At 42.3% G+C, this 25,298-nt stretch overlaps 1 protein-coding gene across 1 annotated transcript in view; it reads left to right on the forward strand.

The window, feature by feature from the left end:
• Positions 1-25,298, forward strand: part of thsd7ba (thrombospondin, type I, domain containing 7Ba) — a 769,281-nt gene that overhangs the window by 220,542 nt on the left and 523,441 nt on the right. The window lies entirely within an intron of this gene.

The raw sequence follows: 25,298 nt of genomic DNA on the forward strand, positions 1-25,298 counted from the left end.
TGGGGGGGTGCGGTGGTGGGTGGGAGGGCTAAGGAGCCAGGAAAGGAATTGCAAACAAAATGGTATCACCCTTGAGACTGAAAAGCCTCAGGATAGGGGCATTTAAAAGGCTTTTAGATAAGCACATGACCATGCAAGGTATGGAACAAGGGCAGGCAGAAGGAATTAGATTAATTTGGTGTCATGTTCGGCACAACATCATGAGCCGTAGGACCTATTCTTGTGCTGTACTGTTCTATGTTCTATGAGAGAGATACTGAGAGAACAGCACTGCAGTCAGGAGCTGGACAGTGGAACAAACTTGAGCAAGTCTGGTGAGTGGCTGCTTTGAGGAACTGAGGCCCCAAAATCTGGAGCATCAGCAGTGAATATTCTCTGTAAATAGTTTGTTTCTTGGAGTTACCCTTTCCTTTGCCAGTGAAATAAACAAACCTTGTGTTACAACATATGCTAAATCGCATGGTACTCTGACCATCTTACAGGATCCTTTCCCTTTGTAAACGTTTGCAATTCACCCTTGGTTTGTTCAGATAACCATGACATATACACTACACGTGCACAATGTTGTGCTGTTTCATCTAAGACATTATGATCTTCCTTAATTGTCTTAGTAACGGTATTTATGCTGTTTTACTGCAGGAACAATACCTTGCAAGAGAATGCTCACGGCCCCGTTCTCTTCAGCCCAACTCTTTTTAATTTGTTCCCTGCAGGATATCCTTCACTCTTTGCTGAACCTGATCTAATTTGATGAACAGTTTAAGTAGATACTAGCAAATTGCAAATACATAGGCATAGATTAACTGCTGGTGTATTAGTATTAATAATTCACAATCCATCAGTAATTGAATTTTATTTCTGTCATCCCGTCCTTTTAATTGATTTAGTTCACTCATTTCTTATCCAGTTCCCATAGACCTTCTGCAATTTTGGATCCTCTTGTTTGATCCATCCCTGTTCTTTCAGTAGGGTATGGTTCATTTTCTTTTAAGTTTATTGGGCACTAATCCAGCAGTCCTACATCAGTGAAGTTCAGAATGACTGGGACTACTTCATAATGCACCCTATGGTACAAAACTTTCCCAATTGGGATTAAAACAAACCCTTCTTTGGTCTTGGCCTGTGTACTCAACAATCAAAGTCGCTTCCTGTTTGGCCTTTAAAACCTACTGTAATACTATGTGTCCTTGACCTGTACCTCCTTTGGATCTGGGGACAAGTGAATCCCTTTTGTTGGCTCCCTTTCTTGGATCATCACTGTTATTATCTCTGACTGAAATGGATCCCCTGGGTTACTCTCTGTTGTCCCCAGTTTCACTAGTTCATTGGCCTTCCTTTTGTCAAAGGGGTATGAGGCAGAAACATACCCATGTTTTTAGTGACATTGGACATTGGTTTTGTTGCGCCATGATGTGGAGAAATATCTCCTCTGTAGTGGTTAGGAGGGGCAGATGTCCTTGTTCCTCACTGGGTCTGCTCCATTTCCTTCCATCATCCTTCAAGAGGGAGGGAAGGATGCCAGATTTGGGTGTTGGGTGTTAAGAGCCAGGCCAGAAGCTCCAAGGTGTTTTCTGAAGTTAGCCAAGACTCTAAGTTTTACATTTGATTTTTGTCATGGGTGAGCATTAGGTGTTTCATTCCAGGTATGATTCAAGTAACCCACTAGGAAGCTTTTTATCAAACAAAGGGTAATTTAAGAACACAGTAAAATTTAACAACAGAATTAGTGGAACTTTTACCAATTACACGATTTAAAAATGACACTGTATAACTCCGAACAGTTAGCTACCTCTGTTGTTCCAAGTCAAATACCATCCCACAGACATACACCCTATTCTGGACTTGGCACAAAAAGCAAGTTACGTGATGGTAGATCTTCAGATTTTTAACACCTGCGGTGAATTTTGAATATTGGATCAAATCTCTGAGGCTCCCCAGTATTAAAACTTTCAGAAAGCTTGTGGAGAGTGAGACAGAGGCAGAGACACTGCCTTCTTCCACCAGCTTCTTACAGCAATTGAGAAATGAAACTAAAAATTAGAATGCTCTAAAAGAGCTTTCCCCAGGATTATCACCTGACCTGTCAATTCTCCTCAAATCATACTCCACTCACCAAACCCCAAAGGACCATTAACACCCCAGAGCACTGCATTAGTTCAGATTAAAATTTGTATGATGTCCATTATATTGTTTCAATAACAATTCAAGGACACCGGCTGTAGACAATATAATGCCAACAAAGTCCTACAGGGAAACACGATTAACGTAGATTTCTTAAAGGCACAGTATGATCACATGGGTGATTTGCCTACCATCACTAAATAACTGGAGATACATAATGGCAGTGAGTAGTGAGTGTTAATTTGGCAGCATTGGGTAACTTTGTAACTGTGATGTTGCCATTCAGAATGTTATATATGATGCATGACTGTGAGGGACTGCTCCTGGATGAGTTATTGGAGGTGTGGTGACTAGAACAGCATGAGAGGTTGATATGCTAGCTGGTAGGACATGTCACATGTAGATGCATTCGCCTACCTTGACCACCAATGTGAGTTCAATAGGCTTCTTGTGCCCTGCTGCTATGACCTCAGGTTGAGACATTGGGAATTGACCTCCCTGTGCACCTACTCCCAACCATTTCTGTGGGTTCTTCTCAAGTCTCTCCTTCAGTCCACCTTTATCACTAAGGCCTCCAGCTGCATCAGTGACCACAGATCCCCTCTTTGCACCGGTGTTTCATTTTTCTATTGTAGAATTATAGTAATGGTTTTCAGCACCAGCCTCATACCATTTATTACAGTTTCTCTTCAAGTGGGATAGACTGCTTTTAAGAACAGAAAGTTGTCTGCAGCTCTTGCTATCAGCAGAACACTGTTCAACCTCTTGCTGAACGCAGAGGCAGTCACCAGTGCAGCGGATATGTAGTCCTATTGCGACAATCATGCAAGTAAGGTGATAACACCAAATTTGAGTCATTCCCTCTTCTGATGGAATTGGCACAAGCAGATGAATCCTGCACCCCCCCCCAACCCCCATTCATGGCTCAGAAAAAATTTAGACCTTTCCTGTCACTAAATAACATGTGGTCAGCAGAATGGCGATCCGGGTAGATGAGTGGGTGGAATTAATTGCATGTCATAAGAGTGAGAGGAAGCTATGGGAAGAATTGGCAAAATATGGCCAATCAAGTAGGGATACTACTGGTTGAAAGTGCTTTTCACATAGTGAATGTGTTTTCTTTAATAATTTAAGGTATTTATATATTGCAGAATAATATTCAGCTTCATTAAAAGTTTGGTTAGCTTAAGTTATATTTTTGATAAGTTTCAGGGAAATGGTACAATTTACCAACGTATAAAAATTTAATTTGGATTATCTAAGTATGTAATGGAAGAGCTGCAACTTTCATCCTTTACTACATATATTTCGCATTTTATGGTAACTGACACAATCCATTCATAGAAACAGAGAGACAGACGCCATTAGGCCCTTAGCATCTGCTCCACAATTCATTTTGATCATGGCTGATCATCAAATTCAATATCCTGATCCCACCTTCCTGCACCTCCCCACCTGCCCCCACCCCCACATCTCTTGATCCCTTTATCTCCAAGAACTATACCTAATTTCTTCTTTAAATCACACAATGTTTTGGCCTCAACTACTTTATGATGTAATGAATTCTACAGATCCACCACTCTCTGGGTGAAGAAATTTCTTCTCGCCTCAATCCTAAAAGGTTTACCCCTTACAGGGGCAGCGTGGTGGCACAGTGGTCAGTACTGCTGCCTCACAGTGCCGGGGACCCGCATTCGATTCCCGGCTTGGGTCACTGTCTGTGTAGAGTTTGCATGTTCTCCCTCTGTCTCTACCTGTGGGTTTCCTCCATGTGCTCCTGTTTCCTCCCACAGTCCATAGGTGTGCAGGTTAGGTGGATTGGCCATGCTAAGTTGCCCCTTGGTGTCAGGGGGCGGGCTAAGGTAAATGTATGAGGTTATGGGGAGAGGGCCTGGATGGGATTGTGGTCGGTGCAGACTTGATGGCCAAATGGCCTCCTTCTGCACTATGATTATCCTCAAGCCATGACTCCCTATTTCTGGACTACTCCACCATCGGGAACATTCTTTCTGAATCCACTCTTGTCTAATCCTATTAGAATTTTATACATTTCCATGTTTGCTTGTGTGATACATCAAGTGTACAAAGTGCTGTTGCAATGATCAGTTAGCTCTTTGTGGGTTGTTTGTGGTGTGAGCGTGTCTTTATGCATTCTTTCTGTAAGAGTCTAACAACAAAAGCAATTAATAACAGCACACATGATTTTCATTAGTGGTATTTCTTTTGTACTGTTCAGAGATAAATGCACTTTGACATGATTGTGGTGCCCAAGTAGAGTAATGCCCAGATGTTTTGGAGCTAAATTAGACAAGACTGCTAAATGGAGTAAATGGGGATCTTGTTGTCCACACAACATAATGCTCTCATTACTGCGATAAAATGGTCTCATGTAATGTTACAAAAATATGGGAAAAAAATCTGCCAATGCTGATAATGAATTGAAAAATAGAGTAGGTAATGATGCCCTTAATTTTAATGACTCCCAGCTTCAAGGTTCCTTATTAAAAAGCCTCACTATGGCATATTTGCTGAAGTTTTGTCTTTTTAAAGTCAGTTTATATTCTGCTGAAAATGTTATCAATAGTTTTTTGCCCAAATGTAAAAAGTCAGACATAATCTAATAGACTGGAAAGAAAAACTCTCATTAAAACCCTGGCAATGACTTCCAAGCTTTGCACAAAAGTTTTGCAACTGAACACTAAGTAGTTTTGATAGTACAATTTGAAATGCCCCAGTGTCCTGCCATATTAGTATTACAATGAAGTTGATGAAGCTATCATAATAGTATGCAATCAAAAGATGAAATGCTACATATACCAACAAAGTTCACTGATCTGTATCTGTATTTCTATGCTGTGAATGTCTTTAAGGGTAAATTTGGCCTAGTCTTTTCCTTTCCTCCTGGCTTTTTCGCTGGTGTAGAGTTATCATAGTTTATTGTTCATTCATAACAACAGTTTTGGCAGGTCTATTTGATTTGATTTAATTTATTAATGTCATATATATTAGCATACAGTGAAAAGTATTGTTTCTTGTACACTATACAGACAAAGCATACCATTCATAGAGAAGAAAATGAGAGTGCAGAATGTATGTTACAGTTATAGCTAGGGTTTAGAAAAAGATCAACTTAATACAAGGTAGATCCATTCAAAAGTCTGATGGGGAGAAGCTGTTCTTGAGTTGGTTGGTATGTGACCTCAGACTTTTGTACCTTTTCCTGACCGAAGAGGGTGGAAGACAGAAGGTCCGAGGTGCGTGGGGTCCTTAATTATGCTGGTTGCTTTTCTGAGGCATCAGGAAGTGTAGATAGAATTAGTGGATGAGAGGCTGGTTTGTGCAATGGATTGGGCTAAATTCACAACCTTTTTATAGTTTCTTGTGATCTTGGGCACTTACTTTTTTAATGTTGAGGTTGAGGGACCAAGAATCTCTCCTTTTAACTTTTGCAGTTGTCTATCTGGGATTATCTGCTCATGACAAACGACAGCCAAGTGACGTTCCTATCTTTTAGTTTCCGTGGAATGCAGGGTTTGCAGGGTGTTCAGTCTTGTTGCTGTCAGCAGTGGACTTTGTAACTTCCTACATCAAATACAATGAGTTTTGAAATTTTTCATCACAGTTTCTAAAGCTACGAGTTCAGTGCATACTGGTTGTGATTTTGGAGCCTTTTTGTGTGCTGGATTGTGTGTCGCAAACAAAATTAATACAGGAACCTTGCAGAAAGTAGAAAGGCAAAGATATCATTGTATCAGTTTAGGCTAGATTCAAGGGCACAGCTCAGCCTTTTCTCATCCATTGCACTATTCAATGGCTATCAAATAGACTTTCTGTACATAAAGCAAACCATTATAATGTGATAGTTGGAAGCCAGACAAAATCTGCAACAATGAATATTATTCAAGAGAGAGGCTTTATTGAGTATCCAGAACTCTTGATTTAATTTCTGGCATTTGTCTCCACACTCTAGAAATATGAAACTCAAGTGTATAGCTGGTCAGAATACATCCACTATTTGTGGTTTTTCTGTCTCCCCAATTATTCCAGCTAAATTTCCTCAACAGCTGTTAAATCCTCCCCGCTTTCATCTAAATTTTACTAAAAAGTTACTAAATTTTTCCTGGACTCTCTGCTATTTGGCATTTGAAGAAAAGAAGTACAAAAGTTAAAAGAGACATGTACTTTAATAAAAGATCTGTTGATCCACAGGGTCATATGATGTGTTTTCCTGATATGGTGGGCCGAGAAACTGGATCACATTGCAACGATGAAATGCCCAATTAAACACCATCTGGGGACCAGGGTTCGAATCCTGCCATGGCAGATAATGGCATTAGAATTCAATTAAAAAAAAACCTGGAATTAAGAATCTACTGATGACCATGCTTGTACTCGTTAGAGTTTAGAAGAATGAGAGGAGATCTCATTGAGACATATAAGATGATGAATGGGATGGATAGGATAGAGGTGGAGAGACTCTTCCCACTCAAAAAAGACAGTAGGACTAGGGGGCACAGCCTCAAGATAAAGGGGGGGCGGTTTAGAACGGAGTTGAGGAGGAACTTCTTCACTCAAAGGGTGGTGAATCTCTGGAATTCTCTGCCCGTTGAAGTGGTGGAGGCTGCCTCGCTAAATATTTTTAAGACGCGGGTTGATGGGTTTTTGATAAGAGAGGGGATTAAGGGTTATGGGGAGAGGGCGGGAAAGTGGAACTGAGCCACGACAGATCAGCCATGATCTTATTGAATGGCGGGGCAGGCTCCAAGGGCTGGATGGCCTACTCCTGCTCCTATTTCTTATGTTCTTATGTTCTTAAACCCCATCTGGCTCACAAGTGTCCTTTCCTTTGGTTGTCCTTACTTGATCTGGCCTACATGTGATTCTGGAACCACAGCAATGTGATTGACCCTAAACCGCCCTCTGAAATGGCCTATCAAGCCACTCAGTTGTCAAGAAGGTAGCTCACCACCACCTTCTCAAGGACAACAATGGATGGGCAGCAAATGCTGGCCAGTCAGTGACGCCCATGACCCATGAATGAGTAAACAAAAAGCTTCTGCTTCCGTTTTACCAACATTAGCAGGGACTGCTGCCATGGAGATGGCTAGATAAGTTTCTGTGGGTTGGGTGAGAGGGGGAGGAGGGTGTTAGGAATGAGGGGGCAGCGGGGTAGCTTGTGACTCCTCTATGGTCACTCCATGGTGCAGGAAGGGCACCTCCCTGAATCCATGGCTACTACTCCTGCCAGCGCGTGCCTGGTGGAAGGCATCCCTGACTGATCACCGGGCCTAGCTACCTGTCGCAGGCAAACTTAGAGACAAAATCCACTTTTTGCTTTGGGAGGTGCTATCTGTTTTGTCCTTCAGCCTCAGCAATGACCACCTCCTAATGGTGATCGTTCCACGGTTGCTAAGCAACCAACCTGTTGTTTGGTTTTTGTTGGGAGTGGAGGGGGGAGGGTGGGCACTGTCTTCATCTGACTGGTGGTTTTGGCAGCAAACTCTTAATTGGCTTCTGCTAGCAAAATGCTGCCAGTGCCCTTCTTCCCATTGGCATGGGGTTAAGCCCTGCTTTTAATGCCAATGGCGAGGAATCTTAGATGTTCAAAAATAATTCAGCCCATTTTATCTAGACACATTGAAATTAAGCTTGCTTTACTTTTATGACCTGTGATTTTCTTTCTATAAGTTAAGGCACTGATTGTAAATCTTGCAATAGTCATCCTTGATTGATATGCACTGGCATGCCTGTGATGATATTCTGGCTAGTGGAATAATAAGTTGATATCTTCTACATTAATGATAGAGTTATGCCCTTAAGCATGATTGTCAGGTACATTACCTAATAAATAAGAAGGATCTCACTCACTCATTGTTCTGAAAGTATTTGATTAAAACATGAAAGATAACACCATGTAAAATTCTATTGATATTCATCGTACATGTCATGTTCAGGAGTTAATTGAAATTGCTAAACACGCAAACATGCATTTGGGCATGGGGAATTCAGAGCTCATTATAAGAAACAAATGTCATAATGGTGTCTTTAATGAACTCAAGTTGTCTCAAATTGCTACTCAGTCAATTAGTTAGACCCTATTGTAATGGGCTGGAAATGAAGTAGCCAATTTACATGCAGCAAGATCTCACAAGTAACAATGAGATAAATAACTAGAACTTGCTTTGTTACGTTTGGTTGAGTGATAAATGTTAGTCCAGTGGTGCAATCCCATGGTCTTCTTTGAAAGGAGAAATATGATCTTTTATGCCCATCTGAGATGGTACCCCCAACAGTGCAGCACTGCCTCAAAACTACACTGCAGCTTCGTTATCTTCTCAAATGGTGAGTTGGGGCTTGATTTCATGTCCTTTGAACTCAAGAGCCAAGGTTCACACCTTTAACTTGTTCTTCATGCCCTCTTGATTGATGACTCATTGACGATGTCAGGAGGACGATTTTTGAGGGGGAGGAGGGAATAAAGAGTCTTGCATTGCAGGAAGAACACTTAAGGCTCATCTTTGCAATATAGTGGATTTATGAATGTCTTTTCTGCTCTTGCAGATTTAATTTGCAAAGAGTCAGTGACAGAAGCCAAGCAAGTACTTCACCGATAGTGTCACCATTGAAGTGTCACTTTCGATTTAATTTTAGATGGTGCACCTGCCATCACTGCTGTAAAGTACAAGAGCTGATCATAATTGTATGGGCATAATTTTACATATTTCATTTAAATTCTAGATTGACTAATATGTAACTAACTATCTTAAAATGGACATAAATGTTTATCTCATCAAAGTTCATTAGTTTCAAAGACAATGGCCAATTTAAAATAATTCTGTATTGCTCCTCTATTCCCAGTCAAGCTAACACTCCAGCATGTATTAATAAACAACTATTGCATCAAAAAATCTGGTCACGGTGTAAGGTAACAAGGCTCTCCAAGATCAGTTAGCCTCACACTCCTGCTATTTTCAGCGGATTGACTTGGATTTGACGGTTAGCATTGAAGCAATGGCACTTGTCACTGAACTCAGAGAAAGCTGCCCATAAAAATCTATCATTCTTTCTGTGGCACATATGTCACATTTCCCTGTGTCAGTTTGAATCTGGCACCAAGTCAAGGGGATCTTCAGACATCCAGTGGCTGTGATACAGTAAGTAGCCAATCACACTGAAGTATTCCCACAAGCAGCCGACCAGGAGATAAAATTTAATTAAAGACTTCACAGCAAGTGATTTGAAACTATGAATGAAGCTGAATTATCATCATCCACCCTGCAGCCCCCATTATTTTATCAGTGGCGGAGAATACCTCTTAAGTATCATTCCTCCTATCGCTGGGATTTAATGAATAGTGCAAGAGACCCATGCTAAGATCTCTAGCCTGGCAGATTTCATGGTATAGGATGGTGATGGGCATGGGTGGCTGCCTTCTTAACGGCCCCTCGGGGCATAGTGTAGTTCTCCTATAAGTCTTCTCTTCACCTCCCCAACACCCCACCACCTTTTCAGGCCTGTCTACACAGGCGCCCCTACTGGTGTCTTCAATCCTGGCTCAGCTGGAACTGATCCACTCATCTTTGACTCCAACTTTTCACTACTGGGTTATAGATGCAGTTCCAGCACAACGTTCCCGGTGGCACTGTTAGGAGCAGAGAACTGACAGCTCTCAGGGGTGTGACTTCCTGCCAGGAAGCCCACCAGGTGTTTTACTCAACTCTGACTTATCTGGGCAAGTGGGGAAGGGGGCACAGAGAATCAACTCCCAATGCCACCTCACTCAATAAGGTGCAGCAATTAAAAGAGTTTTTACAGTGAGGTTAATGCAGTAAAGGCTCAAATGGTCATTAACTTAGCAATTTATGCTCACTGTCAGTCTGGGACACTTTGACAGTGAACCCTATGGACAAACATGGAACTGCTGACGGTAACCTCTGGATTTCCATATTTATCTGTGCACATGCATACTGCTGAAATTGCTGCCTGTAATGATAATTAATGCTGACAGTTTCACTGTCAGTCCACCAGACTATTTTCTGACTAGTTATCTTAAGAAAGGCAAAATAAAACTTTCATTAAAAAGAATCATAAATACCAGAGGTGTTGACATTTAATGTGAGAATAAAGAACTTTTATAGACTTATTTTTTACCTCGTTCTTGCACACTGAGAGAACAATGGCTTCAATCTGTGATTCAAAAGTGTTGGTAGACCAAAGCTTTGCATAGTTTGCAAAAAGTAAACCCAACATGCTGCACAACTACACACTGTACAACTATAAAGCATTGCATGGATATGCTTTACCACGAATAAGACTAAGACTTAGAAATATAAATTGTGTTGGACTTGTTCCTCTGATCTTACATTGATATGCTCTAGGGTAGTATGATTGTGGAAAAAGACTCTTGGCTTTATTCATCTATGCCCTTTTATCTTTGCTTGCTGGGATGCAAGCAATGTATCTATCAGGGCTACTGTGGAATGATACAGCTTTGAAGGAGGCCATTCAGCCCATAGCTCCTGTGCTAGCTCTTTGGAAGAGTCTCTCAATTTGTCCCACTCCACTTATCTTTCCCCATAGCCCAGCATTGGTTTCCTTTTCGAATATATACACTTTCCCACTGAAAACGATTACCGAATCTGCCTGTGTTAGCTTTTCCAATCAGAGCAACTCATTGGGTGGAATTTTCCCTTCCTGCACGCCACAGGAATTGTAGCGGGCGGGGGTTCTTTTAGGGCAAGTGCAGATGGAAAATCCCACCCATTGCGTTCAAACATTTCTCTCCCCTCAACAATTCAAATTGACTAGAAATCTTCGGAAGATAGTTTTACTGCTTTGGCTTTGCAGGATTGGAAGCCATGGCATATAACTTCATATACCAGTATACAGGGGTTATGTTACTGGACAAGTAATCCAAAGGCCTGAATTAATGCAACGTGAGTTCAAATCTGACCATGACAGCTGAGAAATTTAAATTCAGTTAATGAAATAAATCTAGCATTTAAAAAGTCAATACACTGTAACCGCTCCTCTCCAGAATGTTTGGAATCAAAGCATTTCTGGATTTCAGAACTTCCGGGATTGTAGAATAATGTTAGCGTGTTTGACCAAACATGTGTGAACCAGATATAAATACTTATCTGAGACGTAAAACAGTGACAGGACATTATGAAGCACAAAGATTGTTTTATTTACTGGAATGATGCATCTTCCACTTTTCTAACATAACATATTAAAAACTGCGGATGGCATCGAGAGAATAGATAGTTCCAGGTGACCTAGAATGAGCACTTCCAATAGGCCCAGGCTGGGAAAAGTAGGGTAATGATTACTTGCCAAACATTCAAAATTATAGAAAAGGGAATAACGTACTACCAGCGTGAAAAGCTTTAATTTTAATTCTAATTTCCACCTAGCTATAGGGTCATAGAGGTTTACAACATGGAAACAGGTCCTTCAGCCCAATTTGTCAATGCCACCCCCTTTTTTTAAACTCCGAAGTTAGTCCCAATTGCCTGCATTTGGTCCATATCCCTCTATACCTATCTTATTCATGTAACTGTCTGAATGTTTTTTAAAAGACAAAATTGTATCCACCTCTACTTCTACCTCTGGCAGCTTGTTCCAGCCACTCACCACTCTCTGTGTCAAAAAATTGCCTCTCTGGACACTTTTCTGTCTCTCCCTTCTCACCTTAAACCTATGCCCTCTAGTTTTAGATTCCCCTACCTTTGGTTAACTGGCCTTTCTTCCTCTGTCATTGATCCTCTCTCCTGCTATCTTCCCACTGAAACTGCCAAAAGCTGTTCCTCTTATCTTCAGTAGGAGCAGGACCATGAGAATAACCACAAATGCCATCACATGGACTATTTTGCCATTTGCGGCAGTCCATGACTGGCAAATCTGTGATTCCGGTGGGCCTGCACAAAAGAAATTCCAGACAGTTGGTGTTTCCTGCTTTTAGATCCCTGCGCAGGAGAGATTACAGTGCATCAGTAATGGTGAACAGTTTGATGTAAAAACCCACTTGGTTCACTAATGTCTTTTATGGAGAGAAATCTGCTGATCTTATTTGGTCTGTCCTATATGTGACCTATATACCAAAGTAGCTGAACCTTAATTGCCTCGGAATTGGCTGAGCAAGACATTCAATTGTGAGGAAAATGGTTCATGATCCTCCTCTCATTGGCAGTTAGGGATGGGCAATCATGTTGATTTTGCCAGTTGTGCTCACATCCCATGGACAAATAAAGTAACAATTTACCTCATGGTGTAATGTAAAGTGATCGGTACCTTCTGTGATGTTTTTACCACTGAGATCCAGTCCATGATGCACATGCTTGGGTAATTACTGACATTTGTTTCTTCCACAATGTAAATAAACCCACATAGATGTAACGTTGTCCAGATCCTCACTGCTTCTGCCTCTCCTCTCCATTATAGTTTTGGATATCGATTCTCACTTTTCTCAGCCGTGCGTGCATGCATTCATATTAATCACCAAATGAACCTTGTAAAATATAGTGTCCTGTGTGAAAAATAATTTTCACTTACACCACAGACTGTGTGTTGGACTGCCTACATAAATATATGTGTAAATTGGTGATTAGCTTCACCAAGATATCCAAGTAATTTTCTTTATTTGATTTATTATTGTCCCATGTATTAGTATACAGTGAAAAGTATTTCTTCTTGCACAGTATACAGACAAAGCATATCGTTCATAAAAAAGGAACGGTGAGAGTGTGGAATGCATTGTTACAGTCATTGCTAGGGTGTTAAGGAAGAGAACTTAATTCATTGCATTCAGAAGTCAGATGGCAGCAGGGCACGAGCTGTTCTTGAGTCCGTTGGTACATGATCTTTTGTATCTTTTTCCTGACTGAAGAAGGTGGCACTGTGTTATTTATATGGACAATCGTTGCAGAATTCTGAGGTGCAGAGGGAACTAGATGCTCTGTTGCATGAGTCACAAAAAATTACTCTTGTTAGTACAGCAGGTAATTAAGAAGGCTGAGAGAGATTAAATATAAAAAGTAAAGATGCTGTCCGGGATTGTCCCAAAAGTATTCTAAGTGTTGAATTTGCATGAAAACTTGAGTAAATCAAGTTTTTTCAAAAAGAATTTCCGACATTCTGTGCACTGCAAAGTACCTCAGCATGAATCATGCTGAAATTCAGTGGGCGGGCCTTTTCCTGACTGGGAGGTGGGCAGCATAGTGCTGAATACGCTACTTAGCAAGTGCCAATCTGTCAACGCCAAGATTGGCACATGCGTAGTGGCCCCTGTCTGCTGGCCTCCTGATTGCTGGCCAGCTGGATTGGCTGTCCAACATCGTCAGAGACCTGGGTTTGATTCTAGCCTTGGGTGACTGTCTGTGTGGAGTCTGCACATTCTGCGTCTGCGTGGGTTTTCTTCAGATCCTTTGTTTATCTCCCACACTCCAAAGATATGCAGGTTAAGTGGGTTGGCCATGCAATATTCTCCCTCAGTGTCAGTAGAATTAACAGGGTAAATATGTAGGGTTATCGGTTAGGCCTGGGTAAGATTGTTGTCGGTGCAGCCTCGATGGGCAGAGTGGCCTCCTTCTGTACTGTCAGGATTCTATGATTCTATTAGATCAGACATGATTGTATTGAATGGTGGAGCGAGGCTCAAAGGACCAAATGGCCTATTTCTGCTCCTATTCCACCTTTATTGATGCCTTGCATAAATGTGAGCCTCAGAGGACAGGTTACAAATGAATGTGTGATATAACTTAGCGTGTTGCAAGAAAATTTTTTTTTGGAGGTAACAAAAGCAATTTGATTTACCTTAATATGAAAAATAATGTATTATTAAAGCAATGTGCATTCAACTGATGCTTAGGGTATTTTGTTTGACCTTAACAACTCAGAAGAACTTTCCAATTTTGCCACTTAACGCCAAACTCAGGAAATGTATCCTTGCTATTTAATGGGAGAGCTTTATTAGATTCCAAGTCATCAGAAAAAAACTAATAAGGGTCTAAATCATATTTGTGAAGTGGGTTTTCTTTTGTATTGGTTTCTTTCAGACTACAGTCTACAGAATGGTGGAAAAAAAAAACTAGCTATTCATTTTCAAGAAATCCATTTGTCATCCCAGCGTGTTGTTTGGCTGGCAATCAGATGTTCAGTACAGAAAACAACCTCATTTTAATTATATTATGCACAAGTTCATTTGTTGACCGAATACAAATGCGTTTTCTCGTGTGAGGAATAGTAATTATAAATAAATTATATTTTATAAATGAGTTTTAGTGCAATTTGATAAATGTAATTCGATTTTCTACTAATCAAACTCTAAATGTTGTTACCATGAGGGAGGAACTCCTGGCTTGTTTTCTTCTTTGGGTTTGCATTGAGAGTTTGTGATCTATTAAAATATGGCATTTTCTGTAATTCCTCACAATATCCAACTGAAGGGCATAAAATAGTAAATAACAAACTTCATATGACCACCTAATTAAGTGATGAATTTTTAAATTAATGTATAGTTGTATTTATCCAGCAATTAACAAAATATTTTCTGTCAGGCTTCAACAGTTGGCTCATAGCTAAAAATAAAGACAAAGGTGATTCTTCGCATCAGTCCAGAAATCTCAAAATCATAAACAATATTCGTACCTTTAGCATCATTGAGTGTGGTGCCACCTGGCAGTTACTCCAGGAACTAAGACCAAATTATTTCAAGGAAAAAAAAATTAATTTGTGACAAACCAACTGTAGACATGTGTGTACAACTACAACCTTCATTTATATAACATCTTAAAGGCGGAGAAATATCCTAAGGCAATTCGCAACAGCATTACCAACAAATATTGACGCCTCGGGTGTGATTTTACAGCCTCGCTCTTTCCGAAATCCCACCCGAGGTCAACGGAACTTTCTATTATCCACCCCCCCCCCCACCCCCCCACAAGCCCACTCCAATTTCTGTGGTGGTGGGGTGGTAAAATTCCGGCTTGAGTCTCAGAATGCAATGTTAGGCGGTTACCCAAAAGCTTGGTCAAAGGTCAAGGAATGAGATAGAGAATCTGGTGAACTGGTTGAGCAACAATAATCTCTCCCTCAATGTCAACAAAACGAACGAGATTGTCATCGATTTCAGGAAGCGTAAAGGAGAACATGTCTCTATCTACATCAAAGGAGACAAAGTGGAAAGGGTCGAGAGCTTCAAATTTTTAAGTGTCCAGATCACCAACAACCTGTCCTGGTCCCCCCATACCATCACTACAGTTAAGAAAACCCACCAATGCCTCTACTTTCTCAGAAGACCAAGGAAATTTGTCATGTCAGCCATGACTATCACCAACTTTTACAGATGCTTCATAGAAAGCATTCTCTCTGGTTGTATCACAGCTTGGTATGGCTCCTACTCTGCTCAAGACGGCAAGGCTCTACAAAAGGTTGTGAATGTAGCCCAGTCCATCATGCAGACCAGCCTCCCACCCATTGACTCTGTCTACACTTCCCACTGCCTCGGCAAAGCAGCCAGCATAATTAAGGACCCCACATATTCTGTCTTCCACCTTTTTCCTTTGGGAAATAGATACAAAGGTCTGAGGTCACGTACCAACTGACTCAAGCACAGCTTCTTCCCTGCTGCTGTCAGATTTTTGAATGGATTTACCTTGCATTAAGTTGAACTTTCTCGCCACCCTAGCTATGACTGTAACACTACATTCTGCATACTCTTGCTTCCTTCTCTATGAATGTATGCTTTGTCTGTATAGCGTGCAAAAAACAATACTTTTCACTGTATGTTAATACATGTGACAATAATAAATCAAATCGAAGGGTGGGATTTTCCGACCATGCTCGCCCCAAAACTGGAAAGTCCCACTGGAGGTCAATGGACTATTGCATGGTTCACCCCTCACCCACTATTGGGCCAAATGCAGGCGATTGGGATGAGCTTAGGGGTTTTTAAAAAAAGGGCGGCATGGACAAGTTGGGCTGAAGGGCCTATTTCCATGCTGTAAATTTCTATGACACTATGACTACAATTCCTGTGGTGGGTGAGACGGGCTAATTTCCCCTGTAGAATTTAAGGAACATCTTAATGAGAAAAGAGAGAGAGGCAAGTTAGGATACAGGTAGCAAAGTTTTGAATGAGCTTAGGTTTATGGATGGGTGAAGATAGGAATCCGACCGGAAGGGTGTTGAAAAATGTAAAGGGAACTAACATTGAAACTTAAGCCTTGGGCTTGCTTCTGATAGTGGAGAGGGACCAGCTCCGTGAGGAAGCATGGTGTCTCGCTGAAGGAACTGCCAAGTAAATTAATGTGTAGTACGTTTCAATATCTGTTATCAGAGACAATCAAATTTAAGTAACCATTGTTTCAGAATGAGAGCATTGCAACCTTGCACCCAAGATAACAATGGTCAGCACAGCACCGGGGACCTAGATCCGATTCTGGCCTTGGGTGACTGTGTGGTTCTTGCATGTTCACCCTGTGTCAGCGTGGCTTTCCTCCAAGTGCCACCCAGTGAATGACCCAGAAGCCTGCCTACTCCTCAATACCATAGAGGGGTGAATATTTGCGGTAGTAGAGGGTGCGGGTGACAGCTGTGAAGCCTCTTCAGTGCTCGTTTCTGAGATGTCTCCCTTGGAGCTGCTCGGGTCTGTGGACGCGTGGATGGCCTGGACAGGTTGGCTGATTGCAAGGAAAGGGGGATGCCATTAGTGCATCACAGGGGCAGATTGATGGGAGAAAATTGACTGACATGTGGCTTGCAGCATGACTGCATGCTTTGAGGGTTCTCACTTTCGTGTCTTGCCCCACCTCACCCTCTGCACAAGCGCGCCCCTGCTCCTCACCAGCCAGCCCCAGGTCTCCCTCCTGAAAAGGCGTTAGAATTCTCAGCTTGGGCATGACTCAAGAGGGAGATGGGGAGATGGATGGAAGCGAGTCCTGCCAGGTGAGATGGTGAGGAAGTCTGGCGATGAGTGGAAGTGGGGATGTAAAGAGCAGGTTATTTACTGGCGTTGGGGGGAGGGGGGGAATTAAGATGGGGTGAGGGTGGCATGACGAGTATCGGGACCCCGTGAGGTGGCTGTGAGTGAGGTCAGCATGGAGGTGTGACGGGTGTGTGAAAAGGGGTGGGTGCAGTGGGAGTCAGGTGGGGACAGGCTTACCCAGGCTGCATGGAGAAGGTTATTTATCTTCTTCTAGCCCTGTCCTCTTACGGCGTGAGCTGGCACTCACTATCCTGGCCACAGCCTCCCAGGCAGGGTCAGTGGCCTTGCTTGCTGGGTGGGTGGCTGGCCAATTGCAGGTACAGGATGCTATGCCTCCGCTCGGCACCGTTCTGGAGTTTGAGGGCTTCCTCCGTGAAACGTGGTGCTGTCTTTCTGGCAGCCATTCCCCCTTACTGGACTTGGGACAAGTGCTGGAGAGGCGTTTAAAAGGAACGCCCCACTGATTGCAGAGATTAAGTTTTCCCGGGGCGATTGAGTCAGAGACACTGCTTCAAATGCAGCATGTATCGTGTGGAGAAAAAATAATTAAAGAGGCTCAACATTTGGTGAGTTTTCCTGCCATTGTGACGGCAGGATTCTCACTGGTTTCCTTGCCGTGACTGACACTTTGAAAACGCATTGGAAAATTCTGCCCAGATTGTCAGGCTCTGACCAAACGCTAATGTGTATCTCTCCAGGTGCACAGCCGAGTTTTCAGACTACTCTGAGCTAGCAAAGTCTGGGGTGTGGTTCACTCTGGTGGGACTGGGCCCGATAGAGCTGGCAAGGCTGGCTCAACGGAGACTGGGGCTCTCTCTTTAAAGGGTGCCCCAATCAGCGCTGAAATAAACTCACCCCATACACTACCCCCACAGACATGGTGGACCTCCCCCACAAGTAGCAAGGCCTTTCCTCACTCCTCCCTCCGCAGTCAAGTTCCCCTCCCTCCACCTTCACAGGCAGTCCCTGCCCCCTACAAAGACAAGTCGTTCCCTGCTTCGCCCCAAGTTAATTCCCCTGTTCATAGGCAAGCCTCTCTCCCCTTTTCACAGGCATCATCCCTCCCCTTTCATACGCAAGTTACTCCACCCCCCCCCCCCCCACCCCCCCCACCTCTTTCACAGGCATTGGTCCTCCCCCACTCCACCAAATCAGGGGAATTCTTCTCAATAGGGATCCCCAGAGGGCCCTTCCTGGTACTGTCCAATGGCACAGGTTGGCACTGCCAAGTTGGTGGCATTGATTTGATTTGCTTTGCTTTATTGTCACATGTACTAGGATACAGTGGAAAATATTATTTCTTGCACGCCATACAAGGATGTTGTCTGGAATTGGGTGGCATGCTTTATGAGGATAGGTTGAGGGAGCTCAGTCTTTTCTCCCTGGAGAGACGAAGGATGAGAGGTGACCTGATAGAGGTTTATAAGATGTTGAGAGGTGTAGATCAGGTGGATTTTCAGAGACTATTTCCCAGGGCTGAAATGGTCGCTACGAGAGGACACAGGTTTAAGGTGCTGGGGACTAGGTACAGAGGAGATGTCAGGGGTAAGTTTTTCACTGAGAGGGTGGTGGGTGAGTGGAATTGGCTGCAGTTGGTGGTGGTGGAGGCAAACTTGTTGGCGTCTTTTAAGAGTCTTCTGGATGAGTACATGGGATTTAATGGGATTGAGGGTTATAGGCAGGCCTAGTAGGTAGGGATATGATCAGCACAACTTGTGGGCCGAAGGGCCTGTTTGTGCTGTAGTTTTCTATGTTCTATGTTCTATACAGGCAAAACATATCACTTGTGAAGTACATAGGGGCAAAAGGAAAGGATAGGGTGCAGAATTTAGTGTTGCAAGTCCAGGTAGGGTGAAGAGAAAGATCAGCTTAAAATATGATAGGATCATTCAAAAATCTGATCATTGCTAGTCTGTGCCAGAGGTCAGTGTCAACCTGAGCCAGGGAGCAGTGTCAGGGCATTACCCAGGCATGTCCCGCTCCTCCTCAGGAGTTTTCCTTACCTTGGCATCACCAGTAGGATCCCCTTGACTGAATCCTGGTTTTAACTACCTATTGTAAACTATGCCAACATGGTGCCAGAGTGGCTCCTGTGTTTTCCCATTGTTCACATCCTCTGCTGCCGGGGAGTCCGTGTCAGGTACTTGTCTTTGGCAGGGCTGGATGATCCCTCTGGCTGGAAAGGCTGGAAAATGTTGGCCATGATCTCTGCAAGCTTCTCTTTTAGAATCCCAAGATACAGGCCATCAGATCGAGGAGATTTTAGACCCACCTGTTTCTCCAGTCCATTTTCTGAATATTAATTACTCTATGTTACCGTCTCTTTGGAGGCTTGGTTTCCAATTATTTTCTGTATATTCTTCAACTTCCACTCTGATGGCAGGCATGAAAGAGTTACTTAATGGCCAGAATTTTCTGGCTGTTCACAATGGCGCACCCTCGCTAGGTGTTACCGAGTGGTGTGGAGTGCCGTCAAGGGGAAATCCCATTGACAGTAGCAGGACCACAAGATCCCATCGCCAGTGAATGGTGCATCACCTCCCACTGTGAGAATCATGCAGCGGGGAGGCCAGAGAACACCCCCATCCTCCTCACTACTCCTCCACGTCTCTGTCAATTCCTTATTTCCCATTACAATTTCTCCTACTTCCATTGTTAAAGGAGTCACATGTACTTTTGTTAGGCTATTCCTTTTTACATGCTTCTAAAAGTTCCTACAACCTGTTTATACATTCCTTGTTTATTTATTTTATATTTTACTTTCACCCTTTATTAATTTCTAAGTCAACCTTTACAAATTTTTAAAAATCCTCCCAGTCCTCAGGCTTATGATTCTTTTTAAAAGCTTTTAATCAAATATCATCCTCAACTTCTTTAGTTAAATGCTTTAATCTGAGAAGTTCTTCTTTGAAAACTTTCTGCCCTTCTGCCTCCCTCTCCTACTTTAAAACCGTTCTTAACGTCCATCTCTTTGGACAAAGATTTAGCCATCCATGCTCGTCTTTCTTGGCCTGGGATTCATTTAAAGTTGATTTATTAATCGCAAGTAAGGCTTTCGTTAACACTGCAATGAAATTACCCAAGTCATCACACTCTGGTGCCTATTCAGGTCAGTGTACCTAACCAGCACGTCTTTTGGACTGTGGGAAGAAACCAGAGCACCCGAAGGGAACCCACACAGACAAAGGGATAACTTGCAAACTCCACACAGACAGTGACCCAAGCTAGGAATTGAACCTGAGTCCCTGGCACTGTGAGGCAGCCACTGTGTTGCCCATTTTTGCCTGACTGCAGCTTTGTAAAACAATTGGAGACTTTTACATAGTTAGATGTCATATAAATACAAGTTAGTATTGCTATTGAAAACAAAAATATAAAAAATTAACAAACATAGACTATTCAGCTGTTAATACGTTTTTGAGACATGCCATGCACGGTCTATCTATTGTGTTAATAATATTCCCCATATTTAATGTCCCTTGATAAAATTCATTCAGTGCCCCCAACTTATTGAGCAAGAATACAGAGTACTTATCTATCTCCACATCTCAAGTTCATTCACGGGCTGCTGCCCTCCAAGGGCATCCTTTTCTCTCCCCTCCAGCTCAGCAATGATTGTGTACAGGAGAATATGTTGTCATTTAGTTTATACTGACAGATATAATTTGCTATGACCACGTTTTCAGACAATAAAGATGACAGTGAAAAAGAGCTTACCACTGAAGTACATCAGTGGATGTCTCTTACATTTGAATCAATACAGGATAAATTTTACAATGATGGCATTCTTCAGAAAAGGAGGGACTGTTGACAAGTGGGGAATAGAACTTGACTTCAAAACATAAAAAGAATTAGTAAATTTTTCATAACCTGCAGATGGCTGTGAAGTGATATCATCATAAAGCTGTTGTTTTTTCTGTAAGATTGATATCTGGTGACTTATAAAGCTGTGATTTTGAAGGTAGGATTGCATTGTTCAAACTGACAGGTGGCAAACGCTTCCCAGTTCCAGTATCAGACTTGCATTGTAATGAAGAGCTGGTGAAATGAAGGAAATGTCCCCTGGTTGTATGGCTACAGTTTACTTTCTTGTGCTGGGTTCAGTTGCTTTCTTTTGATACAACAATATGGAGATGAAACTTTAAACAGTCTTGATTGTGGAGAATCTATTTTACTTGTGATTGCTAAACTTTCCCTGCCAGGATTTGGGTGGCATGGTGGCACAGTGGTTAGCACTGCTGCCTCATAGCACCAAGAATGTGGTTCAATTCCTGCCTTGGGTGAATGTGTAGAGTTTACATGCTCTCCCCATGTCTGTGTGGGTCCCCTCTGGGTAGTCTGGTTTCAAAGATGTGAAGGTTAGATTGATTGACCATATTAAATTGACCCTAAGGGCGAAATTTTCCTGTCCTGCCCATCACGGGTATCGTAGCTGGCAGGACATGGACCTTGCAAAGTTCCGTTGACCTTGGATGGAATTTTCAGGCTTCTGGGTGAGTGCGATTGGAAGTTCCACCCTACGTGTCAGCATTATTAGCAGGGTAAATGCAGAGGATTTACGGGGATAAGGCCTGGGTGGGATTGTTGTCGGTCCAGGCTCAATGGGCTGAATGACTTCCCTCTACGCCTTAGGGATTCTATGATGATGATATGACTTCTTGATCTTGGCTGTGTAGTTGGAGAGGCACAGAGTTGGCACTTCATGTGACAAAGTCAGAGGCAGTGCCACTCCTGGCAATTTTCAGTTTACAAATTGGCTTCAATCAACTGCCATCTGTTCCAGGACATGTCATATAAATAGAAAATATGGGAATCAGTTAAAATCCAAGATGTCTTTTTTTTTCTCAAACTATTCAATTGAAAAATGCACTAATAAATTATAACTATAATTTGAGGAGTTAACTGGAAAAATGATTGACTCTAATTAGATTACAATATGTTCTTCTCATTGATTAAAGTTGATTAAAGGAAGGCACGGTGGCACAGTGGTTCGCACTGCTGCTTTATAGTACCAGGGATCCAGTTCAACTCCCGACTTGGGTCATTGTCTGTGTAGAGTTCTCCCCGTGTCTGCCTGGGTTTCCTCCAGGTGCTCTGGTTTCCTCCCAGTTTGAATGATGGGCTGGTTAGGTGCATTAACCTGAACAGGCGTTGTAATGTGGCGACTAGGGAAATTTCACTGTAACTTCATTGCAATGTTAATATAAGCCTTATTTATGACTAATAAATTAACTTTTCATTTTCTCCTCTGATCTGCTTCCTTTCTGGAATTACGATACATATTCAGATTGCCACCCGTCATGTTCCAATCCCGCCTGGGGAAATTGTAAAACCAAAATGATCAAACTTACTGAATGAGCCCTAAGAGAAGAAATTGCCAACGTGATTTCATCTTCAATAACTTTAATTTAACAGGAATCAGAAGCAAACTAAAATAAACATGAACTAACAGACAAATGTGTGTTCTGTGTCTTTGTAATTAAAAATTGATTCCTATTGTCCATCCTGAATGTGGCATTTCAAAAATATTTGAAGGGAAGAATAATTGATCATTATGTTTGAAAAAGTGACTTAGAAATGTAAATCATTCTGCTTTTGTTTTGAATTGTCCTCAGAATTCAAAAAAGAAATCAAATGGTACACGGGCTCTGCCACTGAAAGAATAATAATCGCTGGATTGCTTTGAAATAAACACATGAAGGCAGTGGGGGAATAATTTCTCCATATGTGTGAGAACTGTAGATGCCAGTCTTACTCCCTCTCGGGGTGTGGCTGTCATTGGCAAGGCAATCTTCTGTTGCCCTGTGTAGGGAGTGATGAGGTAGAATGCTTTGCACAGAATTAAGATTTAGCCATGTCTTGGAGGAATTATGTGTGAAGTAGGAGGTTCCCTTCCCTGAAGAACACTAGTGACAAGGTTGGATTTCCAGAATAACTCTGCATGTTTCACTCCTACAAATTCCCAGCTTTATTTGATTAATGTTCAGAATATTCAGTGAGATTGGATGGAGTTGTATTTCAACCACTCTACTGTTGTTCATGCATTTGTGATGCAGCCTCCAATGATCAGAGCAGCTGTTCACCTGATATATACTTATAGCATGGAACATAGAGCATACTGCTTTCAGGGAGATGGGAGTGGCAGGGTGGAGAGGTGGGGAAAGGGCTTGTCGTAAAAAGAAAAATCACATGGGGAAATGCTTAAGATTTAGAATTGGATTCTGTATGATCCATTGGTAACTAGAACTGGGCACAGAGCAGATCATTTAATAACTGTTGATTGTTTTTGTAAAGTCCTAACTATGTTAGGGGTTGTGGGTTTTAACAGAAAGAAGGGAACATGGTTTGCACATGTAGATTTAAACTAATGCACAACATCTTTTATTGAAAGAGACGCTCTCTGCGCTGCACGGAGTACAAACTGAAAGTAAAGCATCAGCCTGTGGCAAGACCCTAATGATATCACCACTGAATCATGTAATCAGCTCTTAAAGCAAATATACCCTTTAATATATGACAATGATCCCCTCTTGTACTTTGCTTTTGTAGCCCTGAGTATTTATTGATTGATGCTGTGCATTGGTTGCATTTATTTATGATTGAGACTCCTGACTCTTTTACAGCATCATCTTTGGATATTATTGGAGTGAGGATGTTACCTATTTTCCAGCCTGGAACGTGTATTTGCACTAAATTTCATCAGTCATCATTCTGCAACTTTCATATTTTCTGCAACTCATTGGCCAGAATTTTGCACACGCTGTTCAGGCATGCGGTAGACATAATCCATCACAAAAAAAGGGCGTGAAGATATCAGGAGGGTGTCACAATGTTATCACCGATATTTCAGTCAGCAGGCACATGTGGAGGTCAAAAGCACAACCACTGACAGTTAAAGTATTTCAAAGGGCAGTTGACTCTGGTTTTATGTGGTCCAAGCATTTCTTCATTCACTCACAGAGCACTTGCCTAGGCGGCCTTCATGTTTTCAATGCATCCTGTATCCAGGACAGGATAAAAGGCCCGCAGAACAGTTACAGACCTGAGAAATTACGTGTTTGACCCTGAGCAGTTTGGAGCTGGTTCACAGAGAGTTTCAAGCAGTTTTTTTTGTTGTCCTGGAGAATTCTCAGATTTCTTAGCATTTACAGAGGCTTTCTGCCAATAAGCCCCTTCAATGCAGAAACCTGTGAAACCATCAGCACAAAAGTGGAGACTGTGTACTTTGCTGGACACACCTCTTCAAAGGCAGGGAGAGGCCAGTTGCCCACAGGCAGCATCCCAAATTGGGACTTGTGGAACGAGAGGCGCCAGCAGAAAGGCTGCAGGGACAGCAGGAAGTGCAAGGCAGAAGGGTCTGGGGAAGGCACCTTTATCCAGCAGGCAGAGTTTACTGGTAGTGTTCATGCTAGCTGGCCATACCTGAGGTTTAGTGCTGAAAAAGCCTACATTGCTCCAGGGAGACTAGTGGTTTCTAATGGTTGAGATAGTTGGTTCAGCGATCACCTGTGAAGGTGCCCAATGGCTCTCAAGATTACAATTGCTCTGAGTTTTGATGTCTTCAGTCCTTTCCAGGAATCAGCAGGAGATCTATGTCTTGTCTCCCAATCAGCTGGCCGCAGTTACATCCAGCTGGTCACTGACTTTCTATTCTGGAAAGTCAGTACCTTCATTTGCTACCAGACTGGTGAGCCCAGCCAGGCTGAGTGAGCCAGAAACTTCACTGCAATTGCAGGATTCCGCCATGTCCAGTGGGCCATTGACTGCACTCAGGTAGCTAGAAAGGTGCCAGCAGGGGCGTTGGGTATGTACATTAATAGAAAGGGCTTCCATTCCCTCAATGTCCAGATTGTGTGTCGGATATCGCAGGTTTGAGTCCTTTTGGTGATGGGAACAGTCTGGAGCTCTAACATCTTCATCTTTTCTTCAACTTTACATCTGAGAATTGTGTGTCCCTGTGAACGAGGAGAAGGAATAATAGTCATTTTACTAACGTGATTTCTATATTTCAATGATTTAAGCAATGTAAAAATATCATTTAGAACGTGTTTATCTTTCCAGCCCTTTCAAGACCGGCAGTCAAGTGTTCTTTTTCCAAATGCTAACAAACCTCAGCTCTTAATGTTTGTTCCAGGCTGTCCTTGGTCTATAATCTACTTGGCTATTTTAATATTCATGACATCTGAATGCA

This window comes from Carcharhinus amblyrhynchos, chromosome 11 (assembly GCF_965287045.1).
Source record: "Carcharhinus amblyrhynchos chromosome 11, sCarAmb.v2.hapA, whole genome shotgun sequence".
Classification (NCBI taxonomy): Eukaryota; Metazoa; Chordata; class Chondrichthyes; order Carcharhiniformes; family Carcharhinidae; genus Carcharhinus; species Carcharhinus amblyrhynchos.